We start from the raw sequence: 17,045 nt of genomic DNA on the forward strand, positions 1-17,045 counted from the left end.
TCTTACTATGTCATTATTGCCCCTATGCAAAAATGTGTATTTCAGTGCATAAAAAATATCCCTTGCTACTGACAAATCAAAGTATATTAACCTGGGAAGCTGAGACCGCCACGCACACCCAAACACCCCTTTTGTGACAGATCTCTGTCATCAGAAAACGAAATATCCAAAACTCAATAAACATTTCACACACTGTGACACTTCTGCAGGAGCATATGCCTCCAACACTGCAACTTCCAGCACCATTAGCAAGTTACTTCCCCAACTTATTTCCTACACACACACCATGCCCAGTGCTTCTGCTGAAACTACCACGTTCACTGGAACTGGCTGAGCTCTTAGTGAAATGTCAGAGCTTGGTTATAAATCTGTGTAAATGCTTTTATTCTGCGCTGCTTTCATGTTAGAACAGAATGCACATCAAGGTCACTGTAAAAGATTGTCGTTTTCAGGCTCATACAGAGCACACCAAGGAAATCAATAAAAGCAAACTTAATTAAACACTGTCTGAAGTTCTGTCTTCTCTCAAACCTGCCCAGAATTTACATCTCTATCCCCTGAGTTTCAGAGACGGGTGTTTCATAGATATGGGAAGGCTTCTTGGCTAACACGCTATCAGCACTGAAAGGTGAACTGGAGAATTCATTCTTTGCGGTGTGACAGGTCTGATCCGAGCTCTCTGAGTTTTTAGCAAGAGATTACAGCCCCATGGGCCTCCTCCTTTGAAGCAGAGTTCCTCCGAGAGCAGAATTAGTCCCCTGCCTACAACCTGTACTCCACAGACTGAAGTAAATCACAGTCAACTTTTTGTTGCATCGCAATGTCAAGTACAGTCATAAATATCCACAGGCTAAAAGTAAGCAAAAAAAAAAAAGGCTGGGCAAACCATATCGTCACGGCAAAAGCACCTCAAAGAAACTCACCAGGTAGGGCACAAGAAAGTTAAAGGCACAAACGTAAACTCTGGGTTCACTACCTTAATCCAAAAGGGGGTCTCAAAGGTTAACACGCACCCTGCCTCTCTCCTACAAGAAGCGCAGATGGACAGCAATTAAGACTCCTGCAATTTAGTTACAGCTCAGCACAAAGGAGAAGGCATTTTATCCTAACGCTGTAGGAAGCCACCATCTCTCACCGCGGCCGAAGTGCGAGCAGCGGGACGCCGCGCTCCCCCCGGCCGGGCGCCGCGTCCCCGCGGCCGGCTCGGGCAGAGTTGGAGCGGGGCCCCCTGCAGCCCCCGCCACCACCCCCCGCACCTCCGCGCCTGAAAACCGCCGGTGGCGCCGCCGACCATCCTCCCTCCAAACCGGGAGCAGGCGACCAACAGCTGCACAAAATAAAAGTCACTCGAGCCGAAGGTACCGCAGCGAAGAGAGCGGCAGAAGAGCACTTACTTGCCTGTACACCGCCGCCGGACGACCTCCTCCCAGCCGGTGAGACGCTGTGCCGCCCGTCCTCCTCGGACCGCTATTTCCAAAATACTTCCACAGGGCGCCGGCACATCTCCGGGCTCAGCCGGAACGCGCAGGGAGCCCGGCCGCCGCACCCCCCAGCCCGGTGCCCATGGTGCCAGCCACAGCCCCGGCCACTGGCGCCCCTTCCCGCCGGCGCTGCCTCGGGGGCTGCCAGCCGGCTAACACGGCATCGCACCCAGCCGCCGCCACCGGCTCAAACTCCGCCGCCGCGCCGAGGGGGAGCGTGGGGCTCCCCGCGCCCTTCCTGGAGACGGAGCGGGGGCGCCGGGCGGGGGCGTGCGGGGAGGCAGCGCCGCCCCTCCGCGGCGCCGAGCGGCCAGGCGAGGCGAGAGGAGGCGAGGCGAGGCGAGGCGGCGCGCCACCGCGGCCGCAGCCAGCCGCGGCGATGCCCGCCCCGCCCGGGACCCCCGCCCGCCCCCCCGCCGCTCCCGAGGCGCTCCGTAACACCGCCCCGCCGCCGGCGCCAGGAGATCCGGTGACGCGCAGCCCTCCCCCCGGGCCGGCCCCCGCGGCGGAGCGGTGTGAGCGGGCGGCGCCGCGGCGCGCCGGGGGACGCCTGACGCGGGCAGCGGGAGCCTCGGCGGGGCCCGCCGGGGGAGCGGGACCCTTGCACCGCGCCCGGCGGCCGGCGACCCCCGGCGGGCGGGGGCAGCGCGCCTCCGGCCTCGGCGCTGCTGGAGGCACTGGAGCTGGCGGCCCGCCGGGGGGCGGCGGTGTGCCCCCAGGCCGCGCAGGGGCGCGCTCGCCCGGAGCTCGCGGAGCTCTCCCCGGTCCTGAGGAGCCGCGGTGGCGGCGGCACCCCGCACTCAGGCGGGAAAGTTGTCAGCCCCCTCCCGCCTCAGGGAGCCTCCGCTCCTGCTCAGCTTCCCCGGCTGACGTTCCTCCTGGCTGCGTGCCTGGGTCCGGCTGGCCGCCCGCCAGGGAGGGCACACATCGCCCCGCGCTGGGAAGGCATTCGGTGCCGGTTTTGCAGCTGGGCCAGGCGGGCTTGTCGCGGCAGGGGCGCTGCCGGTGCGGGCGCGACCTGCTCCCCGCCGCCTCCCAGCCCCCAGATCGGGCCACGGCTCCGCGGCCCTTACCCCGCACCGCAGCACAGGGAGCCCCGCTCTCCCCAGCTGCCTCGGACAAAGCGGGGGCACAAAGGCAGCAGAGGGGTCTGTGGGGTGACCCCCCCCGCCTCCCTAAAGCCCTGCGGGGGCCTCCCCCCCGCCCCGCACGCCCGGGCCTCTCGCAGCAGCACACGGCGCCCCGCTGGAGATCACCGCGCAAGCATCGCCCTCCCCGTCGGGCTGCGCTGAAATGATAGAGGTTAACTAGCAGGTCGGAGAGACATACACGCACGCCCGTATATGTAGCACACATACATATATGTATGCACACACCGCATACGCGCAAGCCGGGACCGCCAGGCACCCGCCCGCCTCCGCGAAGGCTGCGGGGGCGGAGGAGAATTAACGCGGGGGGAAAGGAGAAAGAGGAGCCCGGGGCAGCCGCCCGCGGAGCCGCCGCACACGGAGCCGCCCGTCGGCAGCGCGCTCCTGCTCGCGGGCTGCGGGGAGCAGCCGTTCCCGCGGCGGGGCCGGAGGCGGACGGGCCCGCAGCGGGTGCGGAGCGGCCTCGCTGCCACCCGCCAGCGCGGGCAGGGGAATCCCGCTGCAGCTCGGTGCGGGGCGGCGCAGCCCCCGCTGCAGCTCGGTGCGGGGCCGACCCGTCGGGGTGCTCTGCTGGACCGAGGGGTGAGGGGAGCGGCCGTGGCCTCGTCCGCATCCTCTGGGGCCCGCTTTAGCTCTTGGCAATGTTTTCCTGTAGTCAGGCGGAGGATGGTCAAAATTAAAAGGCCAGTAAAAGGAGACTGGGGGTTGCTTTTCTGTAGCTCCTCTGCCAGCCCTTTTTCTCTCAACTCATTTAGGCTTCTTGGAATTCCTACGCATTTTAGAGTTAAAGGGTCCTCTTCCACCAAGCTGCTGCAAACCTACAACCATTAAGGGGGAGGAGGATTTAAAAAGGCAGCTTTGTGAAAACTAAATGCAGGGACAATGGAGTTGCTTTGAAGAGTATAGTTAATCGTTGAGTTGATGAATGCATGAGAATATGCAGTGATAGGTTTCGCGCCTAATTGAACAGATTTGTACTTCAGTTCTCATTGAGAGATACAGATCCTTATCTTCCCCCTGTGTCTTAATACTGATTGATGTTAACAGAGTTCTTGATAGCTACCAGCTAGCCAAGTTATCTGCCCTGTTGTGGTTCTGCTGAAAGATTGAGTGGTTTGAATGGACAGTTCTCCTGACAAAATTGAAAAAATAAATGATTACAACTATACCTATTTTAGGACTAGGATGATTGAAATACATGTCTGAGAAGTGAAATGAGTGAAATGTAATGAACCAAAAACTCTACAAAGTCAAACACAGAAGTGGAACTGTAACCCTACTTGTTCATGCCCTGCTGAGAAAGCCGACGCTCAACCCTTGAAAGCAGTTTTTAAACGAAGTGGAAACAGATAATATTTTACATTCTTTTAACTACCTTAACTACCTAGCCAGTCCCGCACTCAAATTCTAACAGGGACAACCTCCCGTTGTCATTGTTGAAGCCACCTTCATATATCACTCTGAAACCTGGGTATATATTAATTGGTAGATGCCATGTTCCCCCACCCACAGGAAGATCTGTTATCTTTTATGGAGACCTCTTTCTCTGTTCTTTGTGTCACAATGAAGAGTGGGATAGTTTAAGCAAGCAAGGAAACTTTGTTTTCACAAGAGGAAGTTGTTATAATTTTCACTGCAGGATCTTTCATACTGTTCCTACGTTTACTAGAATACATATGTGTTAGTTACAAGTTTCATTGGCAGTAAGAATGTGCTGAAGATTAACTTTATCAAACCAGGTGAAAACAGCATGCCATATTTTTAATCATTATTAAACTGATGCCACGTGATTGCATAAAATAAGTGTGACTGCCAGTTTTACACACAACTAGAAGGATAATTTTGTGTTGTATTTTTCTTCAGGCAGCACAAACAAAACATAAGGTTCTCACATATATGGAAATCCCATTTCAGGTCAGCTTAGGATGTAGCCAAAAACATGAAGCAACATTTAATGTCAGAGTGGGTAAGCCAGAATTGGTTTTGTGTAGTATGGTCAAAGCTAATTAAGACATTTCATATAATGAGCTGGTTGTAAGTTGGCTTCTGTTGTAGGTTCTGCAGCTTCAGCAAACTGGCACCACTCAAGTCACCAAGGATGGAGTGACAAAGGAGGAACAGTGTTAAAAATGGAACAAATTGAGGCTAAGCATGAAGATAAAATGTCATTGTTTAAAAAAAAGATGGGGATGAAAGGAAGAATGTCACCCAACACGACAGCGAGTGACATTCTTTGTAAAACTGTATTGACTATCTATCTGCAAGAGGTCATTTGTCTTCTTTTCCCTGAGAAAAATTATTACAGCACCCAGTCTCTTTTTTTCTAGTTAAAGTATAGTTCACTTTGATTATCGGCAGTGATTCTGACATTTGGCAGCCAAACACTGGTGCATATGTCTGTCACACATAAGCCTCACTGTGGAAGTGCTGGGAAATTAAAAGCAGAGAACTAAGGCTTTGAAAAAGTGGATGGGGAAAGAAACTATCAGTAGTAGCAGACAATTAAGATGAATATATAAGACAGATGTTACAGATGCTCTGGGGAGTAGAGGGGAGAGCCTTTTCATCCAACAGTGGGTTTTATGCAACAGGTTTTCCATTCATGTAGCAGGTCATAGCACCTGTGGGAACACATCATGGCTCTCCGCTGCTACCTATTCCCTATTCTTGCCTTGGCAGAGCCTTATTCTTTATCAATTTTAAGCCATCAGCAATATGAAACACACTTCAGTCTGCAAATGAAGGCAAGGTATACTCCTATTTTGAATATGAAAATCTGTTTCTGAAAACAGGCATGGTTCATGTTAATTGCAAGCACTTTTTTCAATGACAAAATGCCTTTAATAGACTTCTAGATGCATTTTTAATTATTCCAAAGTATTGAATCTTATTTACTCACATAAAAATGCTCTGTAAAAATACATTATCAGTCTGTAGGAAGAACTTAATAAGCAGAATATCAAACAAATTGAAGTGAAATTGACTCTATAAGAATAGCATTAATCTGTTTCAATGTCCACTTTTGGAAAACATAGCAATCAGAATAGCAACTGTAACTCCCTTAAGGACAGGTCTCACACGCTTTATAATACGTAGGTCACAAGGTCATCTGGAAGCACCTTGGTACTCCCTTTATTGAGTTACAAATGCAGAACACATTCCTGTTTTCTGATGACTGTATTCTTTTTCATTTCCATTCACAGACTGGTAATAATCCACACAACCAAGTCCAGAAATGTCTATAAACATATTCACCATATTTCCCCACAACTAGTCTAAACTAAGCTTCAAAAAATACTTGATTTACCAGTGTCCGGCATGCTTACACAAAATAATGTGTCATTTGTTACCATGGCTTGTAATCTGAAAATCTGACTGGGGAAATGATGGAGACCAAAATAGCCTTTCAGTCTGTGGGTGGCCAAAAAAGCTGCAGCTATAGTCCATTATATTCCTTGCTGCAGTGATCTGTTTCACAAAAGCTCTTGTCAATGCATTTAAAATTCACACTCACATAGACCCAAAGAGAGACATGGGAATTTGTTCAGACTGGAACCGAATATGCTTATACATTAAAATCCCTCTTCACATGTAAACAGGATATTAGCAATTCTATAAATTCTATGTGAATTTTACTTTGAAATCCTGAGCTTTTCAAATCATCTCAAAGCTTGGAGGATTTAAACCCATATACATGGAAACCAAACAGCAGAGAATCTCAAAGAAAACAAACTGTGAAGTTCAGTCTTAAATTCATTCCATAATCCCAAATTTCATACCCAGCCTGTACTTCATGTTCAGCACTGTTATTATTTATGCCTGTCTATAATTTTCTTGCATCTCATTAATGGGTATTTTTAACCTATAAGAGAATTTGGATAAAATTATAACAAAGGATTTTAATTAGTTTCAGGGAAATTATGTATGTTATCTGCCTTAGTAACTAATTTATTAAAATCAATTATCACAAATCAAAAAAGGCAAGTAACAAATCATAGGCTATAAGTAGTAGGACCTAAGAAAATTATGAATTACTTTTTTATGTATTATCCTCAGTAAAAAAAAAATCTTTGTACTTTTACAGTTATCCTATTTCTTCACCAAAAGAAGATAAAATGGCCCTCTGGTCATTCAAAAATCAGTTTTACACATTGCATAACTCAAAACTGTTTTTTTCCATTTGGAAGCCAAATAACTTAAAAAAAGATAAGTAGTATTTGAAGATAACTAATTTACACTCTGTAGCATTTATAAGTCTCCATAATAAAACTAAAGATCACTAAGGATGTGAAAGAATTTATTTCTGTTACCTTCATGATTTTTGAATTGGTAGTTAAAAGATGAGGCAGCAGAATTCAAATATGGGATGTAATCTGCAAATAATTTAATTGATTAAAGCATTTTTAAATATATCTGGATACAGCCATAGTTTATGAAATGGTTGCTATGTTCCTGGCATTAAAGATCATTAGCATGTACCTGAGACAATTTTTGTGGATGGCATAAAAGTCAGTTTTGCCCCAAAGTTGAAACCACTCTGCAAAGAGGTATTCAGGCTTAGGTACAAAATTACACCTGTTGCAGTTAATGCCTGACAGATGGGTATTAGGGCATCCTCTGCCCAGCCCGAGTGTCTGCCTGGAGGAGGATGAAGAGAGCAGTGGCTGTTTAATCAGCAAATGCTTTCCAGATAGCTCAATATTATTTTTTTTAACACTCATAGCTCCCAGTCAGAGAAAGGAGATGAAAAGGAGCTTTTTCTGAAGCTGCCAAACAATTGCAGGGGGGAGTGTCTGCCTATGGACAGCCTTCCTGTGTGAAGCCACCACAGCATCCCTCCATACCTTCAATAGAAAGGGCAGCTGCTTTAGCTCAGATTTCCCTCCTCAGCTCCACAGCAGTGATGTGGTGCTCTGTGAATGAATTTAGTGTTTGCTGTAATGCAAGGAATGCCTGCTTCATTGTAGAGAAGGGGATGTTGGTGTTTCTTGGTTTGAGGAACATGATAGGCGTATGTAATGCCAGACACTGTGCTGATGCTCAGTATACATAAGAAAGAAAGAACCTGGCCTACTTTGACCAGCCTGCAAAAAAAAGTAGTTTTCTACTACCATGCACAAGGTTTGCAGGCATGACCTACACCTAACCCTAGGGAAAACCATATGGGCTGTGGGAGCTGCACCATTTGCTGATGTTTCTTGAAGAAACTGACCCTAGCTCAGAACTGTGTGACTTGTTGCATTTCTGCATTAACGGGTGAAATACTCCAGATCTTTAGTTACTGAATAGTCAGCATTGCTCTTCCATCATGTAGACAGTCTTGAAATTTTGGGGGTATTCCCCCTCTTCTAGCCAGGGATTAACAGTTTACAGCTGTGAAATTGTTTCCCACACCACTGTGTGCTTCTCCCACCCCACTTTGATGCCATCTGCTGAACATGATTCTTACTCATACTGCTCCCAACAGTCCAGTTTGCTGGAGTTCTGTGACTCTGGTCTCTGCTCATCCCCCACCTGATGTTGCGCAGCCCTTTCTACTCAGCACAGCCTGTCCCTGCCCGTAGGCCATCTCAGTTAGCTGTCAGGAAAGGCACTGTTTGCCACCTGAGTGTTTTACCATGGTTGGCCAGAGGCCAAAATGGAGATGAAGGACAACAGCAGAAATAGTATTTAAAGCACACTTTTTGGAGGTTGTGGGTTTTGTGGTTTTTGCTTTTTATTTTTTAAACAGACTACTTCTAGTCACAGCGAACATGGTGTTATCTACTACGCCAGCCTTCCGGTGATGTTGCACAAAACCTAATGTTTGCTACTTCTTAACTCCAGTCTGATTGAAATGACATAATTAGCCCAGCTTCATGTGGTTGCCTTGTCCATATCTCAGAAGGAGCACATTTGGGGACTCCTCCACTTCGATGTGCTGCTGCAGAACAGGTCTTCTGAGCAGGTGGCTGCTGAGGGCTCTGTAGGACCTGCACCTTCCTGGGTGGTGTCAGGGTGCTCTGAGGCTTGATGGCTCCTGGGAGACCCAGCTGGTATAGTGACAATATGAGGTCCAAGATCAATCTGTGAAGACAACCCACAGATCAGGGTCCAGTTCAGCAAGGTCCATGGCCAGGCACGGGCATGGCTGTGAGAGAACTGCAGGCAGGTGAACCTGCAATGCATGTCTGCATCCTACAGCAGGAACTGGTGGCCCCTTGGAAATGTGGTCCTTCCTGGTCCCCTGGGCAGGGGTGGGGGTCCAGAGGAGGCTGTGTGGGAACAGTAGGGACTGGAAATGCCCTCAGGACCCTCACAGTTGGCACAGATAGAAAATACACTTCACCTGTAACAGTGGTGAAGCAGTGCCTGCCACTTTTCTGAAGTAAACCTACTCCAGGACATTTCTTCCACAAAGGTTTTCTGTGCTGCATATACGTCTGTACCAGATTATCACTCATTACAAAAACATGAAGGTACCAAGCTGAAGCTCTAGTTCTGATACAGCATTTCCCAAGAGCTGTTAATTCAAGGGCAATGCAAGCCCTTGTGCAGTTCCAGCACTGTTTTTTCTCACAGATGCAAAAGTCACCCACAGCATCTCATTCAGAAATCATGAAATGTGTATTTTTAAAGTAACATAAGAAACACTCATGCAAAATGTTTCTCATTTTTATACAAGGAAAACCACTTTGACATGGGACCTTTAAAGTGTTCCTTCTGAGATACAGTCAGCAGCTATGAAACCTAGGGATGAATTTGGACTATCCACCTCTACTTGTCTTTCACAGTAATAATCTGTCTTCCAAGTATTACCTCTCCATAAATGTTATATATTTCTGAAATATTTTTTTTTCACAGAAATAAAATAAAGTATGGAATAAACCTGGCGGTTTTCTCAAGTTATAGATGGTATCTGCTAAAAATAAGAATGATGTCTGCATCACCTTAGTCCTGTATCAGTGCTCTGCTCTTGCTACCTGCATTATCCCCTTCCTTCCACTGGCCCAGGCATGTGTGGGATAGCTTTAGCCACACTTAAAGAGCATGAGGAAAGAAAATTAATATCTTGTATATTTAACCAATCATTTTAGCAATTCCTTAATAATTGTTTCTGTGGAGGGAAAATAACAAACAACAGCAAGAAACATTGCAGAGTTATAGCCTTAAAATGTTGATAATGTAATTAATATTCCATTTCCTCTAGAAAAAAACATGTATTCTATTTTCTGCCATTGGTGACTTGGAAGTCGAGTTCAGATGATCAGCTTTCCTCTGAATTTCAATTGGCTGACTTTTGCAAATTCTCCTGTTTTGTGCCGACTAGCTATTCATTAGTTCATAATGACACTTTTTTTTCTTTCATTACAAATACTTGCGTAAAAATAATTCATTTATTCTGTTCTGTAAAATTTTAATTACTTTAGTGGACTCTGTTATCATAACTAAAGGTTGACTGAGAAAAGAATAATATTTAATAAAATTAAACTAATTTTTAATATATATTTAAATATATTTTATATATGAACATATATATTATATCTATAAATACAAAATATTTAAATAAATTACATTATGTATTGCTTTCAGAAGAGTAAACTGACTCTTAAGTATATTGTGGTTCTATTTCTCCCTTAGTAATACCTCCTTCAAAAATTATCTGATGTTATCTGCAGATATGATGAAAATAGCCATAATTTAATATGTACTCAAATATTAATTGCAGCTTGTTGATGATGAAAACAAACCACTTGTCAGTATGCAATAGTTGAACACTGTAGTTTTTATAGGCTAATTAGCCTTCAATACTAACCTTCCATACGGGTCTCAGCTTTAAAAAAAAAAACAAACAAAAAAGGAAGTAGACATGCATCTCAAAACAATCTTATTTTTCACTACAGGTGTTCCTGGAAGACTAAGTAGAAATGGGTCACAGTTCTATCACAAAGCTATGAAATCCTTAGCAAATCCCATCACAGGTACAGGTAGGGTTTCATGGCTATGAAATGAGTGAATTCCTAGCTTTCTTTCCAAGTGGCACTAACCAGTGAGTTAGATTTTATGCCAATACTATTATGAGTGTTTTAAAGAAATGTTAACTCTATACTTTGCTTAATTTTTAAAAGAAAATATTGACTTAACATTTGGGATTGAGTTAACATTTTTTTTCCACAGTTAATTAATAGCACTTAAAAGATACAAACATATACCCCTGGAATTTGCATAAAGCTTCATAAAAAGGCATCAGAGATTTAAACATATGTAATGCATGCATGTTAGAAATCAAATCATTGTGAAATTTATCAGTTCTGTCAGGTCAGAAATGGGAGGAAATTTCATTTTTATTTGGTAGGAAATGCTGTGTTGTTGATAAACTATCTCAAAATTTTCTAGAGAAATAAAATAATCAGAAAAAACTTTCACATCAGTGAAAACCTTTATAATATTTTCTTCTTTTATTCACTATAGTGAAATCAGAAGTAATTCCAAACCAGAAAAAATATGTATTTTCTTTTCTGATAAAATCGGTTTATGTTGATGCTTACTTCAAAACACAGCTCTGTCAAGCTGACTTCGTGCCACTGTGGCTCCCACCAAAATGCTTTCGATGAATTGGCTTTCCTGCAACTGAACCATTCTGCCAAAAGAAAACCAACAGCCAAAACTAAAACCAGTCTAATTCTGTTTATAACAGAAAGTCTATGTACTAGTCTATGTACTGCTCATGCAAGCTGTTTTGACTGATTGGCATCTGTATCCAAGCTAGTATTGATGGACGCTGATATGTATCAAAGCTTCTCTGTGCCCTTGTATCAAACTGGCAGCTAGAGCAATCACGTGCAGCAGCTCCCGTACAGAAGTTGATATACAGCTGCCAATAGATAAATCATTTACTTTCAACACCTATGCTGGCTGCTTCCTAGAGGTTTTATATTAGCATGCTGAATCCCTCTCTGCTGAGAGAAATTACTGTTAACCTGAAGCCATCTCATGGACAGAGGGACACATTCTGACAAACTGATATACTAAGGGGGGGGGGGGGGGGGCGGGAAGGCAAAGCTGAAATATGGCAATTCTGGTTATAAAGCTTCTTTCTAATAAAAAGAAAGATGTTCAAGGAACTGCCACATACATAATATGTTCTTTGTATTCTTCCTGATACACCAGGCAAAAGGCTCTGTCTGGCTTTTATGGTTCTTGTCTAAATTACGGTTTTTGCTTGTGGCTTCCTCTGGTCACAAAATGGTTTAATGCTCCTGGATCACAGAGAAGAATCACTTAGGACATACTCCACAGTCTCTTGTGATTAAGTACTCTATTAAAACTACAACCCAGATGTGAAGATCCTGTGGAAAGACTCCAAAGACTGACATTCGGAGTTAAAAAGGATCTTAGAAAACCTCTTACATCTGTCTGGAAAACTCAGATTTATTCCCATCGACCCTCCTGAATCTGATATTCTAGTCTGGGCAATCATCCAAGATCTTTCATGAAACTGTGTTCCCCCAAGCCTCCTTGATATTGCTAGCTCTTAGATAATGGGGCTTAAAGTCTCAAGACACCCTGAGCTCTTTCAAGCCTGAGCTATTCCCATGTTACAGGCTTCACTAAGCTGCATGCTGCTCAAATAGTAACAGCTCAGATGCTGACTTCAGTCTGATTTCTTTTGATATCATAGTCAGTGAATCTCTCCTGTCCACTGTTGCTCATTCAGAGCATGAAAATATGAACGTTTATTTACATGTTCTACCCAGCTATGCCTGAGAGTCCAAGAAGGAAACAGCAATAGTACAACAAAGAGCTCTTCACAGAGCTGGGAACAACAGTGGTAATATTTTTTAATGGCAGATGGTGAGGGTCATGGGGAGCTGTGTGCATGCATGCACATACACAGTACAAGTCCTTGAAAATCAGCAGTCAGGGCTCTACTGTTCTGAATACAGCTGAATACTGTAGTTGTAAAAGAACTCTGAAGTACTGAATGCTATTTTTTTTTGTGTTGCTCTAGCTAGGTGTCTTTAGTTCACATGTAAATAATAAATAAATATATTACTTAAAAAAATGTACACAGCATAAATCAGGTTAGACAGCCAAAGAAAAGACTTTTTGTTTCATTGATCACAGCACCAGTGTCAATTTATGTAATCTATGTATTATAAATCCATGCACAAATGTCTTTCAAAAAATCAAAATGCCACACAGAACAAATGAAGTTGGAAATGTTGAGAGTATGTGGAGTTCTGACAGAAAATGTTGCTTAAAAAAAAAGTAAAAAGAAAAGATATTAGACTGATGGCTCTTAGGGGCACATTCTTTACCAGTGATGGCAATCCTGCCTGCAGGGTCTGGTGGGTAGCCCCCAGCAACTGTGAAGAACAGACTTTATTGCATAATCTCAGGATTGAGACATCTCTGATTTAAGAACTAGTAAAATCTTAAAAAAAAAAAAAAAAAAAAAAAAAAAAAAAAAAGACAGAATTACTCATTCTTTTCAAACTTAAAATTCTATGTTTTTTAAGTGTTTATAACAACTTATTTTTCTTTATAAAATGGCTTTTGAAAGCAATGTCTGCTCATAGTGTGTGGCACTGATGTAGCTCCATACAGGTGTGTCTTAAATGAGAATTAGTACTTTCAGGTTACAAACTGGACATCCATTTCGGATTATCACTCAACATTATTACTGTGTAGTTCATAAATTAATCCCACCAAATCCATCAAAGAAAAAAAATCCTGAAAAATCACAATTGCTACTATTCCTCTAAGTCAGTGGTATGAAAGACCTTTTATCAATTAGAAATTTTACAGAAAAGTCAAGGTTTCTTAGAGAGTTCCCTATAGTAAAAGCATTTCCAAAAGAAACAATACTCAGTGTGGGTTTAGTGTAACAGCATGTAAAACTGAGCAAAGAAAAGAAACTGTTCCATGACTATGTGTGGACTAGAATGTATAAATTGCTGCATTAATGTTTTTTTACATGCTAAAAAGTAAGCGAGAAATCTCTATTTGTTTCTACAATTTTGATTCAAAGACTACTAGAGTCAATGGAAATTATTCTCCACTTATACATAATTGCCTGATTGTCTGGATGAGGGAAGTATTAGTTTACTGATCTGTTTAGTTTGGGGATGAAAAACTTGATCCTACATTATCAAGAAGAGAGGTTTAACATGAAACTTTCACTTCTCATACTATTTCTCTGATTACCAAATGTGCTGGGTTTGGCTGGGATAGAGTTAATTTTCTTCGTGCTAGCTAGTATGAAGTTCATTTGGATTTGTGCTGAAAACAGTGATAATAACAGAGGGATGTTTTGGTTACTGTTGAGCAGCTGGCACAGAGCCAGGGCCTTCTCTGCCACTCACCCCACACCACCAGCGAGCAGCCTGACGGAGCACAAGGAGCTGGGAGGGGACACAGCCGGGACAGCTGACCCTAACTGGCCAGAGGGATGTCCCAGACCATGTGTTATGCTCAGCATATAAAGCTGGGGGAAGAAGAAGGAAGGGTGGGGTGGGATGTGTTTGGACTGATGGCGCTTGTCTTCCCAAGTAACTGTTACTCATGATGGAGCCCGACTTTCCTGGAGGTGGATGAACACCTGCCTGCCCATGGGAAGCGGTGAATGAATTCCTTGGTTTGCTTTGCTTGTGTGTGTTGCTTTTGCTTTGCCTATTAAACTGCCTTTATCTCAACTCATGAGTTTTCACATTTTATCTTTCCAATTCTCTCCCCCATCCCACTTGGGGGGAGTGAATGAGTGGCTATATTGGGTCTGTCTGAGCCCCTTAGCACCCTCCTAGTGCTGCACTTGTGTTGGTAGCTGGAAAGGTGGTGATAACGCACCAGTGTCTTGGCTACTGCAGAGCAGCGCTCGCACAGCATCAGGGCTGTCTGCCGAACCTTCCCCCCATCCTCACCAGCAGGCTGGGGGTGGGCAAGATCTCGGGAGGGGACATAGCCAGGACAGCTGGCCCAAAGTGACCAAAGGGCTATTCCATGCCATATGATGTCTGCTCAGATATAAAGGTAAGAAAGGAGAAGCGAAAGAGAAAGGCAGTTGTTATTTATGGTGTTTGTCTTCCAGAGCAACCACTACGCGTACAGAAACCCTGCTTCCCAGGAAGTGGCTGAACATTGCCTGAAAATGGGAAGTAGATAATAACATCTTTTGGTTTTCCTTTGCTTCTAGCATGTGCAACTTTTGCTGTTGTTTCATTAAACTGCCTTTATCTTGACCCACAAGTTTTTCTTCCATCTTATTTTATTCTTCCCTTTGCCTTCCTGCTGAGGAGGGGACTGATAGAGCAGCTCGGTGGGCACCTGGTGTCCAGCTAAGGTCAACCCACAACGGCTCTCTGTGCCTTAGTTGCCAGCTGGGGTTAAACCATGACACCAAGCGACATACTTCTGTTTCAAAAAGATCACATTTATAGTCAAAATGAACATTTCAAAATAATTTCAATTAGCAAAAATGTCCACTTCTTCCAAAGTGGATGAAAACAAATCCCCAAGTCTCAGAAGCTGCTGTGAAACAATTGTTGTCAGCTCTGCTATTACTCACAGGGGGCTTTGGATCAGACCCATTATCCCTTTAATCTCTTTATGTCTCTCCCATGAACAAAGGACAAAAATGAAAATGGAAAGCCCTGTGCATCAGTAACCTAGATCAGCCTACTGGGTTAGTAGCTAGAACAGTAAAATATCACTGCTCAAGTTCTCCTTCTACCAATATAGCAAGCTGTGCTATGCTCTGTCAGTAGATAATGGGAAAAGAGAACATAAAAGGAAAACAAGTAGGGGAAAAATAAAAATAAAATAATATGTGAATACCTATTTTCTTTTAGAAAAAAGTATTAAATATATTTATAAGATTGTACCCCTCCTTAGTGGCAAACTATGTAGACCTGGAAGCAGTGCTGCTATCTTCTAGTACCCAATATTATTTCCTAAAAATCTACCAAAAAAAAAAATGTTAAGCAAAGCAAAACATTAGCCAACTCTGCTTTGGAACCACTTGAGAAAGGCAGGAGTACCCTTCATCTTTCACAGTGGGACGGCACTGGTTATCTTCCGGGGGGTTGGTAGCCACTATAACCATGCCTGTAATTTAGTGTCCTAGCTCATTGGTTTTTGTGTGGGAAATGCTGGTAAGTATCTGTGGGGGAACTGCAGACAGAAGTTTTGCATTTTGTAACATTTTTTATTCTTAAGAATCTAAAAAAATTGTATGTATTAGCTATACACACACATGTATAAACTAAGCCACCTGTGATGGTGAACGTGACTGTTACACTACCTGTTAAGTTTTGGTACGTAATGTAATCACTGCAGTAATTCCTTAAACTTAGAAGATTAAGTGCTTCCAGATCACACAGCAGAAAGTATAGTAAGTACCGATTTCTTTTTAATGATAATCATTGTGCTTTTATTAATTTGGTATTTGACAGGCAGAGAAAGGAATGTGAATGGCTGTATCAGGAAACTGGGAAATTGCTACTAGCATTCTGATAACAACAGTCACAACTGCCTTGTTATTCAATTTCAAAACCTGTAAGACAGCAATAGTGTCAGTGTTCATCCTTAGATAAAGGAATTGTATGTACAGAATACTCTAGAATTATTTTTTCCTGGTTTTTTTTAATACACACTATAAATATGCTCACCTCTTGATCTACCTGGTTCAAAATATTAACAAAAGTAAAGTTGTCCTGCTGTTTTGCCAAAAAGAGTAATTTTAATTCAGATATCATCAGCGATATCTGTTGTCTAATAAATGAGAAAATAACCAGTATTATACAAGTCTTTTTAGAAAGAATTTGAATCTGATTGAAGCCTCTCTGTAGATAAGGATTTTGTGTATTGGAAAGTACAAAGTGATAATGAAACAAATAATTCAGTATCTGTAGACGCAATAGGAGCAATAAATAAGTAATATCACCAGGAGAAAAATGTGCTTTTTTTGACTATGCATTTTGCCCGCAGCTTTAAGCAATATGTGTGCTATCAGAAAACATTTTTTTTCTAATGAATAATATTGATCTCTATCATTATAAAAGCCAGTCAGGATGCATACGCACATGCACACATACATACACAGACAGCCGTACACATGGGTGCAGCTCTATATGTAGTGTTCATGCACATAGATGCAGAAAAGTCTATGAATTACATATTAACCCTACACATGTTCAAAATATTTTTGGTCCTTGAAAAAAATATTCCACATACCATTGTTCCTAGATGTCTGAATTATCTTGAAGTTACACTGACAGCAAATGAGGTAGACCAAACCCCTTGACTCTTGCTTTTACTGCCTTCTGCTTTAGCTCTGTAAAATTGATATTGCGTTCACAAGGTTTTATTGTTTCTATTTCTTTAAAGAAAGAAAAATGTCTCTGCAGTACCTGTAGACTGTCAGAGTGCTGTAGCA

At 43.4% G+C, this 17,045-nt stretch overlaps 1 protein-coding gene across 2 annotated transcripts in view; it reads right to left on the minus strand.

Annotated features, from left to right (window-relative positions):
* SNTG1 (syntrophin gamma 1) overlaps window positions 1-2,440 on the minus strand; it is a 372,531-nt gene extending 370,091 nt beyond the window's left edge. The window contains exon 1 of one of the 2 annotated variants that reach the window (XM_080381499.1): window positions 1,399-2,440. The gene's annotated coding sequence lies outside the window, so the exon portion shown is untranslated. Of the gene's footprint in view, window positions 1-1,394 lie in introns of both variants that reach the window. The other variant, XM_080381498.1, reaches the window with a different exon arrangement.
* Window positions 2,441-17,045: the final 14,605 nt, after the last annotated feature.

This window comes from Falco punctatus (genome assembly GCF_963210335.1).
Source record: "Falco punctatus genome assembly, chromosome: 3".
Taxonomy (NCBI): domain Eukaryota; kingdom Metazoa; phylum Chordata; class Aves; order Falconiformes; family Falconidae; genus Falco; species Falco punctatus.